The following is a 16,859-nucleotide window of genomic DNA, read 5'->3' on the forward strand; positions in this document are numbered from 1 at the left end:
TTATGGTGCATTATACTTTGTGCACACTGCTGGATTCAGCCAGCTAATATTTTGTAGAGAAATTTTATATCTAACTTCATGAGATATATTTGTCTGTAGTTTTCTTTTTTTGTGCTGCCTGTATCTGCTCTTTTGTATTAAGATGATACTGGCCTCATAAAATGAGTTGGGAAGTGTTCCCTCCTACTCTGTTTTCAGTAGATTGTGTAAAATCGGTGTTAACTATTTAATTGTTTGGTAAAGATCTTCAATGGAACCATATGGGCATAAAGCTTTCTTTTTTTTTTTTTTAAATTTTATTTTTTTCCTTTTTCTCCCCAAAGCCCCCCGGTACATAGTTGTATATTCTTCGTTGTGGTATGTGGGACGCTGCCTCAGCGTGGCTTGATGAGCAGTGCCATGGCCGCACCCAGGATTCGAACCAATGAAACATTGGGCCGCCTGCAGCAGAGCGCGCGAACTTAACCACTCGGCCACGGGGCCAGCCCCTAAAGCTTTCTTTTAAAGTGTCTTCTAATTATACTGAGACTTCTTTCATGATTATAGAACTTTTATGGTTCTCTTTGAGTGAGTTTTAGTAATTTGTTGTTTATGAAAAATTGGTCATTTTCTCCTAAATTGTTGAATTTATGAGCATAAAGTTGTTCATAGTAATTCCTTATTATCCTTTTATTGGCTGCAGGATCTGTAGTAACGTCCTTGTTTCATTCCTGGAATTGGCAACTTGTGTCTTTTCTCTTTCTGCCTTTGTCAGTCTTTCTAGACATTAATTGATTTCATTGATATTTTATTTTTATCAAAGAACCAATTTTTTGTTTTAATGAATTCTCTATTGTTTCTGTTTTCAATTTTAATTTCTATTCTTATCTTTATCGTATTCTGAGATGTTCAGTGACTCAATCCTTTGTCATCTCCACTGTATTATTTAGAACATCCAATGAGTTTTAATTTTTATTATTATATTTTTCACTTTTATAATTTCCATATGGTATTTTTTCAAATTGTATTTATTTACTTTAATTTTTTCTTTTTCCCTTTTCAGTAAGTGTCAAGACAATTTGTAATTGTATGTTCAAGTAATTTTGTGATTATTGCTTTAAAGTTCTTGATGGATTATTCCAGCATCTGATTCCCTTCACTGTTGGGGTCAGTCGATTTTCTTATCTCATTCAAGTTTTGTTTTTCCTGTTTCTGTGTATCATAAGTGATTTTTCAGTATCTTAAGTATTTTAGATGTTATGTGAGGAAACTCTTGATTCTATTTAAATCTATTTTTCTGTGTACTCTATTTAGATTGAGCACGTAGTTCCTGGATTATTTTTATGATCTGTAGTTTCAATGACAATTTAATTTTCTTTTCAGAGCCCTTGCATGTTGTCCTGGTCAGCTTCATTCTCTCGTGTCACTGAACCAGAAACCTTGCCACTGCTGCCAGGGCTGCTAGTGCCATCGGTTGTGAAGTTAAGAAACACCAGACCTAGGTTACTTTCTGCCACTGGATGAGGGCATGAGATCCTGGGCCAGCTAGTGCCACATGGACAGTAGATGAGACCAGTGCTACCCTGTGTGTGGGGTTGGGGATGGGTCTCCACCTGGACTCTGCTGACCCCAGCCCTGGGGCAGTTTGGGTCACTACTGCTCAGGGTTTGGGGCAGCGTATGGGTCTCTGGCTGGATTCTGCTAATCGTACGACTGACCCTGTGTGTGGGATGGGGTGGGGCATGGGGACCGAGTGGGGAGGTCTTGCTGATGCTACCACCCTGGGGGGCATCAGATAGTGCATTTCTCCACTAGATTTCTGCTGGCCTGCCCCTTCTACAGTCATTGGCTAGAAAGCAGCTGCTTCCTGGTTTTGTGTGTTTGTCTGTGTGTCAGTTGGTGATTCTGGGTTACAGGCCTCTCCAACACCCACTCCAGAAGAAAAAAACGTCCAGGAGACTCACCATTTTCTCATTCCTCAAGTCTCGAGGTCTCTGCCGGTCTGCCTTCTCCCCACCTTTCAGAGTCTTTAGTCGTACTCAGAGGAGAGGGCAGGGAAAGGCGAGTCTATGCCATCTCGTCTCAGAACTCAGGCTTTTTACTTTTAAGTCCAGAATACTTTTCCTTCATCCTGAAGATTTTCTTTTTGTATCAGAAATCAACAAGCCTGTAGCACTTTATAAACGGCCCCCAACTTTTCAAAGAGAGAGGGCAGGTTCAAGATATTGGTATCCTCAAGTTCTCAACCCTAGACTCGAAGGTTGGTGAAGCTGGAGCCATGACAAGAACGCAGGTCTATTACCTGGTCCACGTTAGAGCCGATTGGACAAGAAGCCTGAAGTCCATCACAGTGACTCCAAAGGGGAGGCTGGGGGTTTCAGAGAGTCAAATGTCTGTACAGAGCTGGCAAGTTCCACTCTGACTTGGGGGTGTGGATTTTCTTGGTAGGAAACTTAGCAATTTTTCCATATCGTGAGAGTTAAACGTATCTGCTTTTTAGAGTCCTAGAGGCAACAGATTAAAAAAATAATGATATAGAGTAATAAAACTGAAACCATAGAAATCGTCACAGCTGGATGCCAAAAATCAACATGTACAAGTAACTAAAACTAAATCAGTGGCAGAGTTATCAGGAATTAAAATAAAGCCAATACTTTTGCAGCCAGCCTAAGCAGTAATGATGCCTATAAACAATATTTAGATGACAGGGTCATCTAGCATTTTCTGTAAGTAGGCCGACTGCCCTAACAACTGCTGTTTCATTTTTCTGAGATAATTTTTCATGGCAAATTAGCTGAATCACATCCCTTTTACTTTATTTTGGTAGCCACACAGCTTACCCCAAGACCTGATTGATGGTGGAGAAGTCATGCTGGTGATGGCAGGGCTAAAGTTCCTCATTCACTGTTGCTGAGATCAAGACGTGGCACCTAGGTAAGGATCAATGTGATGGCCTTCTTGTCTGGGAGACAGTCACTTTAGTGTGAAATCTATAAGAACTTACACAAATACAGTGCCTTTCTTAACAAAAGTAATTCCTGAGGTTAGGACAGAGAAACATCCAGACCCAACCACCTGAGAGGGCTGAGGAGACGAAAAAGAAACTCCAGGGTCACAAACCCTGAAGCCAGTGTCCGTGAGCAGGTAATATTCATTCAAAATTAAATACTAGTTTGCCAGATTTGAGAATGTGGAAAATTTCATGAATATTGGATACTCTTAGTTAAAACAGTGAAATCACTAGCTGACCTATTTAGACCAAAATCCAAATGAAAGAAATTTATTTTTCATATTGGTGTGCTACTGTTGGAAGTATTAAACATCCACACTACTCATGATTTCATATGCAGCCAGCAGATAGTAAGGGGGAAATAAACTCAAGTTATGTATAAATAAAAACAGAGTAAAAGTTAAGTGATAAACATGTGGATGAGAGTTTCTCTAAGAATTATTTCTTCCATGTGTTTTACTGAATTGAAAGGGAGCATTTAGATAAATTTCATATTCTTTGTTTTCTTGTAGTCAGTGTTCAGTTCCCCAGAGTTGTCTGCATCATCTAATATTTATGAAAACTTCTATAGTCTCAAATGTGGCAAATCAGTATTCACATTTTATCTTCAATTTTGAAAATAATTTTTTACTCCCAATTCAAGCTGGCATCACAGTTACGTGAATGAAATCTGCATGTACGTTTCAGTTCAATGAAAACCAACACCCCAAATTCCTCTTTTGAGGCTGTGGTTTGGGATAACTAAGGCTTTTGAAAATTTGGACTTCACACAGCAAGCAATTCCCTCTCGGAAACTCTGAAGACTAGTACAGCTAAAAAAGGAAAACAATCTCAGAATTTGCATTGCACTTGGTAAGTCAGGATTCATCAGCCCACCTAGATAATTGGATAGGTGTCTGCCACTGAATTGCTCCAGGACTCCAACCTAATTGGGACTCTGTTTATTTGCCCGTCTATAAATGAATTTAGGCAGAACTAGACAAGGCAAAGTGCTACCAGCTGTAAGAGTATGCCAGCTAACTACTCCAAGACCAGAACAAAACTAAGGAGAACATGCAAGCGTTGGGCAATTTCGTCTACCGTAAATGTAGTTCCCAATCTTTCCAGTGTACTGAAGGAGAGAGAGAGGAGTTAATGCGAGCCATACTAGATGAAAATCTGTCCTCATGTAACTGTGTATAAAGCTTGAAAAGAAAGTCTCCTTTGAAAAATATGCAGAAACTATGGAGAAATCAGAAAGGCAGTTAAATCAAATGCTCATTAAGCGTCCAAAAATCAAAACCGGACTCAACGTGTTTGCAGAAGCAATGGAAAAGGCAGCTTAGCTCTCTCTCGCAAAGGTTCCCCGCACCGGCTTGTGGAAGACCTACAGGATGGAAGACAGTGAAAGCGGGGCTGAGACACAGCTGATGGAAACGTGTTTGTTGTTGCATGGTAGCTTTTCTTTTAAAAAATTTATGCAGCGCATATTCAGGTTTAAAAAGTAAATAATACAAAAGGGTTTATGATGAGGAACAAGTCACCTAATCTGGGGACACACCCCATCTCTAATCCAGTTTATGGGAGAGAGCTCCTCTTAGTTCTGTGGTTGTCACCTCTGTGACGCAAAACCTTGTACACGTACAACCATTTCTCAGTCATTCTTAGATGTTACGGCGTGGCCGCCTGTGGGTGATGACTACGCTTCCTTACACAGCAGCTCACACTCCTCCTTCCTCTTTTCTCGTCTGATGTTACATATTAGGAAATTGGTTACTTAAATTTTTTAAGTGGTGATGTAATTATGGATTCACAGGAAATTGTAAAGATAGTACAGGGAGGCCCCATGGACTCTCCACCTATTTTCCCCCGTTGATTGCATCTTAGGTGACCACAGTAGAACATCAAAACCAGAAACTGACTTTGGTACAGTGTTTAGAGTTCTACGTGTTTTACCTCGTGTGGAGATTTGGGGAATCATAGCCGTCAAGATACAGAAATATTATATTTCCACAAAGATTTTCCTTCGACTACCCCTAATGGACAAAGACACCCCCTCATCATCTCTAACCCCTGAACCACTGATCTCTTCTCTGTTTCTATAATTTGGTTGTCTTAAGAATGTTATATAAATGGAATCATACACTATACAACCTTTTGAGATTGTCTCTTTTCACTCTCAAAGTGCCCTTGAGAGTCATCCAAGTTGTGTGTATATCAGTAATTCACTCCTTTTTATTGCTGAGTAGTATTTCATAGTATCAATGTGCTGCAGTTTCTTTAACCATTAACCTATTGTAGATTGTTTCCAGTTTTTGTCTATTACTAATTAAGATTCTATACATTTGTGCACAGGATTTTGTGTGAATGTAAGTAGTCTTCCTTTCTCAGGGAAGGTTTTTTTAAACTTCCTTTTTTCCCAGAGTGGCTGTACCTTTATATAATCTCATCAATGATGTCTGAGTGATCCAGTTTCTCCACATCTTCACCAGAATTTGGTATAGTCGCTATTTATTTTAGCCCATTCTGATAAGTTTGTGGCGGTATCTCATTGAGGTTTGTAATCTATATTTCCCTAATAGCTAATAATGATGTTGAACATCTTTTCATGTACTTATTTGATATCTGTATATCTTCTTTGGTGAAAAGTCTTTTCGTATCTTTTGCCCATGTTCTAATTGGATTGCTTGGCTTTTTTTTTTCCTGTTGAGTTTTGAGAGTTCTTAATGCATTCTGCTTAGTAGCCCTAGATTAGATATGTTTTACAAATATTTTCTTCCAATTGTAGCTCACTTTTTCAACTTCTCAAGAGGGTCTTTTCCAGAGCAAAGTTTTTAATTTGATGATGTCCAACCTACCAATTTTTTCTTTTGTGGGTTGTCCTTTGGTGTCAAGTCTAAGAACTTTGTGCCTAGTGCTATGTCCTGAAGATTTTCTCCTATGTTTTTTCTAAAAGTTTTATAGTTTCGTGTTTGCATTTTAAGTTCATGTTTTATTTTGAGTTTAGTTTTGTATAAAGTATGAGACCCGGGTGGAGGTTCGTTTTTTCCTATGAATATCCACATTCTCTAAAAACTATTTGTTAAGTAGGCTACCTTTCCTCAATTGAACAGCTTTTACATCTCTATAAAAAATTAATTGGGCAACTTTGTGAGGTTCTCTTTCCAAGTTTTCTTATCTGTTCGTTGATCTACATGTCTGTCCTTCCACCAATACTGTGCAATCTTGATTACCATGTCTATATAGTAAATCTTGAAATTAGGCAAAGAGATTCCTCCCACCTTCTGCTTTTTTAAAAATAGTTTCGAGGGTCCGGCTTGGTGGCGCAGCGGTTAAGTTCCCACTTTCCGCTTCGGCGGCCCGGGGTTCCCCAGTTGGGATCCTGGGTGCAGACATGGCACCACTTGGCAAGCCATGCTGTGACAGGCGTCCCACATATAAAGTAGAGGAAGATGGGCACAGATGTGAGCTCACGGCCAGTCTTCCCAGCAAAAAGAGGAGGATTGGCAGCAGATGTTAGCTCAGGGCTAATCTTCCTCAAAAAAAAAAAAAAAGTTTCGCTATTGTAGTTCCCCTGCCTCTCCAAGCAAATTTTAGAATAATCTGGCATGTATTTACAAAAACCTGTGCTGCGGTTTTGATAGGAACTGTTTTAAACCTTCACATCAGTTTGTGGAGAACTGACGACTTCGCTGTGGTGAAGACTCGACCCTAACCGCAGCGTGTCTGTGCACGCACTTAGACCTTCTGGGACTTCTTTCACCAACATCCTGTAGTCTTCGGCATACAAATACTCAACGTGTGTGTTTGAGCCGCACCTAAGTATTTTTTGAATGATTCTAAGTGTATTTTATTTTAAATTTTGATCTTCGCATATTCATTGATACTATGTAGGAATAAAATTTATTTTGTATGTTTTTCTTGTATCCTGTGACCTTGATGAACTCACCTATTAGTTCTAGGAATTTTTATGTGTCGTTCTTAATATTTCCATGGAGACGATCATGTCATCTGCAAATTGGGATAGCTTCTTTCTTCCTTTCTGATCTGTATGTTGTTCCAGTGTTGTGTCGAATGAGAGTGGGGAGAGCTAACATTCTTGCTTTGTTCCTGGTTTTACAGAGAAAGCATCAGGCTTTCACTGTTATCTGTGATGGTAGCTGTAGGTTTTCTATAGATACTTTTTATCAAATTGACAAAGTTTCCATCTATTCCAGTTTTTTTCACAGTTTTATCATGAATAGGTTTTCAATCTTGTCATGTTTTTTCTTCGCCAATTGATATTATCATGTAATTTTTCTTCTTTAGCAATATGGTGGATTATGTTTATTGATTTTCAAACATTGAACCTACTTTGAATCCCTTAAACAGACCTCATGTGCTAATGCTATATAATTTTTTTTTAAGATTGGCACCTGAGTTAACATCTGTTGCCAATCTTCTCTATCTCTTTTTTTACTTCTTCTCCCCACAGCCCCCCAACACATATTTGTCTATTCTAGTTGCAGGTCCTTCTGGTTGTGCTGTGTGGGACGCCGCCTCAGCGTGGCCTGGTGAGTGGTGCTAGTTCTCTGTCCAGGATCCGAACCAGCAAAACACTGGGTGGGCGGCTGAAGTGGAGTGAGAGAACTTAACCACTCGGCCACAGGACCAGGCCCTAATTTTTTTAATGTATTGTGGAATTCTATTTGATGATATTCTGTTAAGGATTTTTGCATCTATATTCATAAGTATTGTGTTCTTTGTTTCTTTCTTCCTTGTACTGTCTTTGTTTTGGTGTCAGGATAACACTGGCTTCATGAAGTGAATTTGGATTTCTCCTGCCTCTTCTGTTTCTCGGAAAAGATTGTGTGGAATTGGTGCTAAAATTCTCCTGTGAAACCATCTTGATCTTGAGATTTCTCTTTCGAGAGTTTGTAACTTATAAATTTGTTTTCCTCAATAGATATGCATCTGTCTTAGTAGATATTTCATCTATCACATATTGGGTGAGTGTGTATTTTTTGAATTTTTGGTCCACATCATCTAAGTTGTCAGATATATGACATCTTTTGGGGTGGAAGTCAGCCTTTTATGTTGTTGTGATCCCACCGTGAAGGGTCTTGTCACTACCTGGCAGGGATGTAAGTCCAGGCTCCCCCTCGACCTTGCTGGCAGGAGTAGAGCCAGGCTTCAGTTTTCCTGCGGTGTTGGCTGCAGTGAGCAGATATTATGTAAACTCTGTCTGTCCTGCTAGGCTGCCTCTTTCCTGGTCCTCTGGCTGGACAGAGCAGGGTTTTTGTTAGCGGACTTTTATTTACTTACTTACTTTTACACCTTTTGGGTGTTTCTAGGTGATGACTTCATTGTCAATCAGTCTGGGATAAATGAGGCAGAAAAACTCCCAAAATACAGGCAACTCACTGCTGGTGGTTCCCCCAGTTCCTCGGCCCTGGGCCGTCTGCCTTCCTGACCCGCCCGCCTTTCAGTCTTCTTGGGTCTGTTGTGTGTGTGATGTCTGGGCAGCTTAGTTGTCTCCAGCAGGGGAATGGGAGGAGAACTTCTCCTTCTTTCAGGAAGTGGACGCTTGCTAGCTCCTTCTTAGTGTTAACTATTTCTTGATTCGTTTACCTTTGATGATGTTTCTTGATGCCCACAATTTGATGGCATAATGAACACTATTTACAAAGTCATAAAATAAATACTCCTTTTTTGGTTTCCAATTCACAAAGAAAACCCCGAAGACTTAATTATGGATACACGAAAGAATGGAAATGTTGTCACCTTTGATGGTGTAAAGGAAACTGACTTTTGCCCGAGTCGGGTGGTGGGCTTGGTGAGGGCAGGGCGGGTGTGTTGGGAAGGGGCACTGATGTACCTCACGTCTCCTTGCTGTCAGGAGGTCCCTGGAGAGCTGAATGGCAATTAGGAACAAGTACATATAATTAAACCATATTTTAATGATTATGCATCTCAATCCCTACCTTTCTTACCTCCTTGCCAGCTTCTCATGGTGCATTTCTCTTTAACGGCACACAGTCTCATTTGCAACCACAACCACAAATGTCCAGCTACATGCTGTGGAATAGCAGCAGCCTGAAGAACTTGGGAGGTTGGAAAACAATCCTGGCTGCTTCCCTGAAAGTTTGATAATGTCAGAAACTGGCTGTTTTATCTTGCTGCCTGCCTCCCCTGCTCTCATCTAAAATGAGGTACTCGGGGAGCAGTTGCGTATTTGGTTCTCTTCCGCCTGTGCTTTGGGCATATCTGGATCTCCTCCCTCCAGCTCATTCAGGGCTCTGGACTTCGATTCTATCCGTCTCTCCCCTGTTCAGCGATGTTCACCCACGTCACCCCATCTGTCTGCCATGGTTTCTTAAAGCTTTACCTCCGCTTGCCCTGGCTTTGAGCTATCTTCACTCCCAGCGTGGCGCGTTCCTTCCTCTGCTAAGAGCAGGTGCTAATTATCCAGGTGTCTACTGTTAAAGGAAGTGCAGTGGAAACTTCTTTTTACTGTATCAAATGAAGCAAATCTTTTTACAACTTTGTCAGTCATTCCCTATTACATTCATTTTGTAATTGTGCATAACATAGTGGGTTCATAAAGTGTGCTCACAGGACAGTTTTGGTTAAAAGTTGAAGATGTGGGCCAGGGAGCCAGGAGAAGAGTCCTCTTTATGTTCCTCTGTCTTCTGGAGTTTTCCTCATCAGTGGTTCGCAGCATGGACCACATAGGAGAATCACCTGGGAGGTTCTTTGAGCCACACCAATCCCTGCTCCCCCCCAGACAATTAAATTAGATTCTCTTGGAGGTGGCATCTGGGCAAAGGATGAAACCCTCTCCATCAACCTATAGTTTAGAAATGGAAGTCGATTTCTGCACTCTGCTAATAAATTAGTATGATTTGATATAATCTTGGTCTTTTGATAGAATTTGATTTGGCATTTCCAAATAATTGATACATAAAAATATGATTATGATTATGTCTACAGAAAGAAGATTATTGAGAAATTATTTCCTCTTATCATTTAGATTCCATTAACAAAACAGTGAAAAGCAATGATAGTACTCCTCCTTATGGGAAACTCAGCCAGGCCTGTGTTTTGTTGTGTACTGGGTGCCTGTGCACTCAACTATGATTTAGCGAGCTGCCTTTAGTCCCCGATGATATTGAGAGGGGAACATTGAAAGTTAAAAACACCCACTGCTGGAGGCAGTACTGAAACTTTACTAATGTTGATTATTTGTTTCTCATGCTGAATCTGTAGGGTCTCTATCATCAGATTAATAGATGGATAACCAATGATATCAGGTTTGATATTTATATTTTAATTAAAAGATTTAAAATTAGAAAGTGTTAAATCCATCCTAAGTCCTTTTCAAGCTGTTAGAGGACCTCAATTGGGATCAACGTGATGGAGCCTGAGGAGGGAAGGCGCTCCCAGCTGTGATGACGGGTGGGGAGAGCGGCTCATTTGCGCACATCATTGGTGGGTGGATGGGAGGCGAAAGGAGGCTTGCAAACGTCATCCAGAAAGAAGCTTATTGTTTTTCTACTACTTCCCGTGGTTTTAATTAAAACCCAAAACCTTTTGTTCGTCTATTTAAACAAAAAAAATAAAAAGAGGGAAAATTTTGGATCCTGATTTTGATATGGCTGTACTTTCTCCCGGGCTGCCCATCATTCATGCTCACTTTGGGGTTGGTTGGAATAAATTAAATACATGCATGCACACACACACACACACATGCACAGGATAGAAAAAAGAAAAAACTAAGTGCATAATGACTGAGCCCTTATTTTAAGTTCCTGTTTCTGTCAGTAACAACACAGTAGCAGCCGCGCATGACAGCCAACGCGTGTGCTTGACACCCGCCGTAAACTCTTGTCTTCCTTTACAGCTGTTTCTGTAAACACATATGAATAATAGTTCTCTTGTGCCTTAAGCTGAGCGAGAGTTGCTTTTCTTGGAGACTGGCCAGCTGCTAATGGAAGTTCCCTCCCTGTGCAGAGATGTGCTTTTCTTGCCCTCAGCATGGCCCATGGCTCCATCCAACGTTATGCACTCTCCCTTGGGCATCCACAGGGGTTAATGATTTTTCCCCATGAGAGACTGGAAGATTTTCATTGGGAAAGTGGAAAAAAACAGCAAATATTGCAACAAGTCCAATCTTCTTTATTCATTCATTTGTTCATTTAGTAATTATTGAGCACCTACCATGTGCAAAACAATTCCACAGTCTTGGGGCTCGTTACGGGATAAATCACACACTTGCCAGAGTTTACATTCCAGGGGAGCAGGGGGGCAAGAGGACAATAAACAATAAACACAAGTAAGATTACCCCGTGTCAGAGGATGAAAAGTGCTGTGGAAACAAACAAATGCAGAATAAGATAGAGACCAGAAGTTGGGGCAGGAGGCAGGTATTTTAATAATTCTTTGAGGGTTATTGGGATAATTTTCCACTTCATGCCAGACCTAGGAGGAGTCTCACACTTATCCAGTTCCTTTCCAAGCCCTGGGTGAGGGTCCCGGAGAGTGAGGCAAATTTGTTTGTTCCATCTAGTTAACACTGTTGTTGACTCTCCCTGTTCCTCATGACTTCAGCTTTATAGAATCAAATGCTCCTCCTCAAAAGGCTAATTTAAAGAGCAAAACCTCCCTAAAAAGTAAAAATCAATTCCCCTTTTCACAGTGGGAGCCCCGGGGGACTGACACTTATGGATCTTGGACATTTCTGTAGTAGTTTTTGAAATATGTTCTGATGGAGAAAGATCAATTGTTTTCTCCTGGGAATGAATTAATGTAAGGTCTAAGTAGCTAGAAGTTTATAGACTGTTTATCTATTGGAAACTGTGCCGAAGTCACCTGCCGAGCACCAAGCAACCCAATGGGCCACCTGTGCCTGTTGTTGATCTTGTTTCCTAGGAAGCACGATGAAGGTGAGCAGGAAAGAAAGCCAACAATGACACCTTTTGATGGACAACGGCCGATTCAAGGAATGTGTTGTAAACATTCAGAATTGGTTACATAGATTTAATTTGTATTTGAAAACTTTGGTGGCAGAGAGCCTGAGATGTTCGTAGTTTTCTTATACTGCCCGGTTTGTTTTGCCAACCTGTTTTCCTTAACTTTTCTTGTTTCCTTACAAGAAACTGATGTACAAACCATTCCTTATTGAACTTTATGATTTTTCTTCTTCTTTCTGGTCCTAACTCAGACCTTTACCACCCAACCTTTGAATTTAAGAAGTGTCTCCTAGGAGACCTATTCACCTTTAGCCTCTATTTCCATTTTGCATATCATTGCAAAATAATCCATTGACTTTAAAAATTTAACACTTTCGCATATCATTGTCCTTCTTAAGTGGAGCTCTCTCCTACCACTTCTTGTGAAAGACTTGTGAGGTCTTTCATATTTATTCTGTTGATATGCTCTTTGAAAATATGTAACAAAATAAACATGTACCTAGCCCACAGGAAGAAATTGTCTACCCTAAGCAGTAAGCTACAGATTAGTGGCAGGAGATTCTATAATTCCCAATTCCAATAAGGGTGATCAGGCATGTTTCTGGGAAAGTATTACTGCAATTGTGTATGTGTGTGTATTTGAGTGTGTATGTGTATTCTGAAAATTTTATCGTTCTTGTTTTGAAATAAAAATTTGTTAGTTGATAAAAACTACTCTAAAAAAATTATCTCTGGAAAGGAGATTCTCAAACAGCTATTTCTGAGTTTGTTTCTCACACTGTTCATGTAAGAATTCAGATAAGAAGGGACCCTGACCAGGGCACATTTGGAATTTGTTCTCTTTGACAAGTGCACTCCCAAAGTGTACATGGATCCATCAGGTCTCTTTTCCCTCTATTTCTCTATCTTTCTTGATCATTAATACGGATATCAAAAACAGTGAAAGAAAATATTCCATGCAATTTTTATGTCTATTTCCTAATTGTGAGTTTTTAGTAACTTAAATGGTAATCTTTAAGTAATTGTATTTTATGTTTTCACTATTTATTAGTTTTATCATTATTCAGATATGTTAGTCTAAAGAAAAACATTCTTTTAACAAATATGCCTTAAAATTTATTTCAAGTACCGTATCAGCTACTGAAGATACAAAGACCAAGTACATAGTATTTGTTTCACCAACTTCATTATTCAGTAGAGAAAACACAGATGTCTACAAAGAGATATGTGGGATTACATAAATCTGTAAATAGACACACAAAAAGGATATCGTTACTGTTGTATTTCCATGATCACTGAGCATGAAATAATCTGATATTCCATGCACTAAAAGAATGCACTGATTCGTTCATTAAAGATACAGTGATTTGTCAACTAAAGCTATGCAAATGTGTTGATGATATTGAAGTTTTAAAAATATGAATGCCTTTCCAGAAGAATCCTACTTCTAGAAATTCATCTTAAGGACATAATCAGAGATATTTAAGGTGTATATTTATATCTATATACATATACACGTAGTGAATGAAAGCATTGATTGAAAGAATAAAAACTATGAATCATGTAAGTGGCCAAGTGGCATTCTTTTACTATAATTATGATGAACTATGATGTAGCCATTAAAAAATAATTTGTTGGAAACTATTGATTGGCCTATGAAAATGATCCCAATATATTGCATGTTTTTAAAAGATTATAAAATAATATTTACCAGGATTTTTGAAGAAAAATTTTGAGCTTTTTGTATTTTTCTATTACAAAATTTCTATTACAAAGTTTTTCTATTTGTATGTGTATTTTCTTTTAAGTGTGCGTTACTCAAATTTACAAACAAAATCACCGGATGATATTAATTGATCACAAAAAGCATGTGACAAAATTCAACATACATTTGTGATAAAAACTCAGAAAAATAGGAATAAAGAAAGAACTTGGTAGAAAGCATCTACAAAAAGCCCAAAGCTAACATTGTACTTATGGTAAAAATTTACTGCTTTGAGGCCAGCCCCATTCCTGAATGATTAAGTTTGTGCACTCTGCTAGGGTTTGCTGGTTCTGATTCTGGGCACAGACCTACACACTGCTCATCAAGCCACGCTGTGGCAGCACCCACATAGAAGAACTAGAATGACTTGCAACTGGGATATACAACTACTTACTGGGGCTTTGGGGAGAAAAAAAATTTACTGTTTTACCCTGCAATTGGGAACAAGGCAACAATGCCCACTCTCACCACTGCTATTCCAAATTGTGCTAGAAGTTCTATACATTGCAATAAGGTAATAAAAGACATACTGACTGATCAGAAAGAAATCAAGGAAACTGCTCCTATTTTAAGATGTCATAATTGTCTATTTAAAAATTTCCAAAGATCTACAAAAACTCTTAGAACTAATAAGAGAGTTCTGCAAGGTTGCAGGATACAAGATAAACATACAAAAATGAATTTTATTTCTATATATAGCAATGAAGATGTGAGCATCAAAATTAAAAATAAAATAACATTCACATCAGCCAAAATAAAAAGAAATATTTAGGTGAAAATTCAACAAAGCATGCTTATGCTTTGTATGCTCAAAACTAAAAAAACACATAAATAAATAGGGAAATGTTGTGTGTTCGTGTATTGTTAGACTCAACATAGCAAATATGTCAATTCTTTCCAAATTGACACACAAGTTTAATAGCATTCCTACCAAAATTTCAGCAAGAAATTTTGTTGGTATAGACAAGATTATTCTAAAATTTACATGCAAAGCCAAAAGAATTAGAATAAATAAAATAATTTTGAAAAAGAAAATAAGACGAGAGAATCTAAATATGCCCAATTTCAAGACTTATTATATAGTCATGTAATCAAGATTGTGGTGTATCTGCAAAGGAATAGACACAAATATCTATTAAGAGAATAGAGAACAAAGAAATAGAAACTCACAAGTACACTTAACTGATTCCTGTCAGTCATAAAGCAATTCACTGGAGGAAAGAGAGCCTGTTCAACAAATGTTGCTAGAGCAATTGGACGTGCATCGGCAAAGAATGAACCTCAACATAAGTATCCCTTACGCAAAAATTAACTCAAAATGAAAGGTGTACTTAAATGTAAAATATAAAACAAAAAAATTAGGAAAAAATTCTTCATGATCTACGGCTAATCAAATAATTCTTAGATTTGACACGAAAGGCAGGATCCATAAAAGGAAAACTTGATAAATTGGACTTCATAAAATTTTTAAAAACTCTTACTCTGAAAAAGAGCCTGTTAAAAATCTACATTTAAAAAATTTTAAAAACCATCCAGCAGTGCAGGTGACTGACAATGTACCAAGGAATGAGTAATTCATTTGCTACTGGTGAGAAATTTAATTGTTACTCTGCAACTGTTCTGATGCAACGGTAACATATGCATCAGTGCCTTAAAAATATTTATTGTATAGAACAGTGACCTACTTAAACTGGCTGAAGTAAATGGGATTTCTTTTGAAGGCAGGGTAATATGCTTGAGACATAATAGCAAGTAATCTTTATTGAATGCTTTGTAGGTGCTAAGCCCATTTCATGTATATTAACTCATGGACTCCCAATCTTAAAAAAAAGATCAGATAGTTATGATACATACTCAAATTTTACAGATCAGAATACAGAGGCACTTATGTTCACTCTAATAAGTCTTTTGTATATCCAAGAGTAATAATAAGAGACTGCATTTCATTGAATTCTGCTATTTGAATGGTAAGTCCTTTAAATCCTGATTCCTCTGGAAAATAAATAATAATCTTCTGATTTGCCGTTTCCTCAATTAGCCCATCTCTCTAATTCTGGGGTGGTCATTCTTTTCTACAGCTATAAGCAGACTGGAATTTCTCTTCTCACAGCCTGTTGATATGTACCACATCGGTAGTCCCCTCTCATCTGCAGTTTTGTTTTCTCCGGTTCCAGTTACCTGCAGTCAACTGTGGTCCCTAAGCAGCTGATCCTCCTTCTGACATATTTTCAGAAGGTCAATGGCAGCCTAACGCTGTGTCACGATGCCTGCGCCATTCACTTCGCTTCCCCTCATCAGGACGCATTGGATCATCTCACACCACCCCAAGAAGGGTGAGTCCAGTGCAGGAAGATATTTTGAAAGAGAGAAAGACCACCTTCACATAACTTTTATTACTGTATATTGCAATTGTTCTATTTTATTATTAGTTGCTGTTAAGCTCTTATTGTACCTACCTTATAAATTAAACTTTATCATAGGTGTGCATGTGTAAGCAAAAGCATAGTGTATATAGGGGTTGGTCCTGTCTGTGACTCTGGGCATCCACTGGCGTCTTGGAATGTACTCCCCGTTGACAAGGGGGAACTAACTTTATATCTACACAGAAACTTCACCTATTTTACCCCAAATCAGCTCCACCTCTGATTTATAGATTAACATACTTCCCTTTGCCTGTTGGGTTTAAAAATGAAAAGCCATATTTGACTTTTCCTCCTTATTTCTTTGCCCACGTCCAGTCAGTCATCATATTCATTCATTTCTTCTTTCATTTCTTTCATCCTCTTTTCTTTTCTACTTCTAATCTAATGGAACCGACGTGGGCTCTTGCCAGTTCACACGGTAATCTTTACAGTAGTCGACAAGCTAGTACCTCAACTTCTATGCCTTTGCGTCTCTCATCTATGAACACAAAATCGCCAAATGCATTTAACTAAAACCCTCCTTCTACAGTTCAAAATGACTGCCAATGTGTGTGAAAAAATATGTGTAAACTTGTCCTCTTTACCTGGCTATGCTAAGTCATTTGGCCTCAAATTTTTCTTCCTATACTTTCCTACCGAAAAGTGTTAATTGAGCCAAACATAATTTCTCTGATATTACTACATGCATCCCCATCTCTATTTCTTCAACTCGCATTCATTAAAAAATACCACTAACTGTTTTGTCCTCGGCG

The sequence above is a fragment of the Equus caballus genome, chromosome 8, assembly GCF_041296265.1.
Source record: "Equus caballus isolate H_3958 breed thoroughbred chromosome 8, TB-T2T, whole genome shotgun sequence".
Lineage (NCBI taxonomy): Eukaryota > Metazoa > Chordata > Mammalia > Perissodactyla > Equidae > Equus > Equus caballus.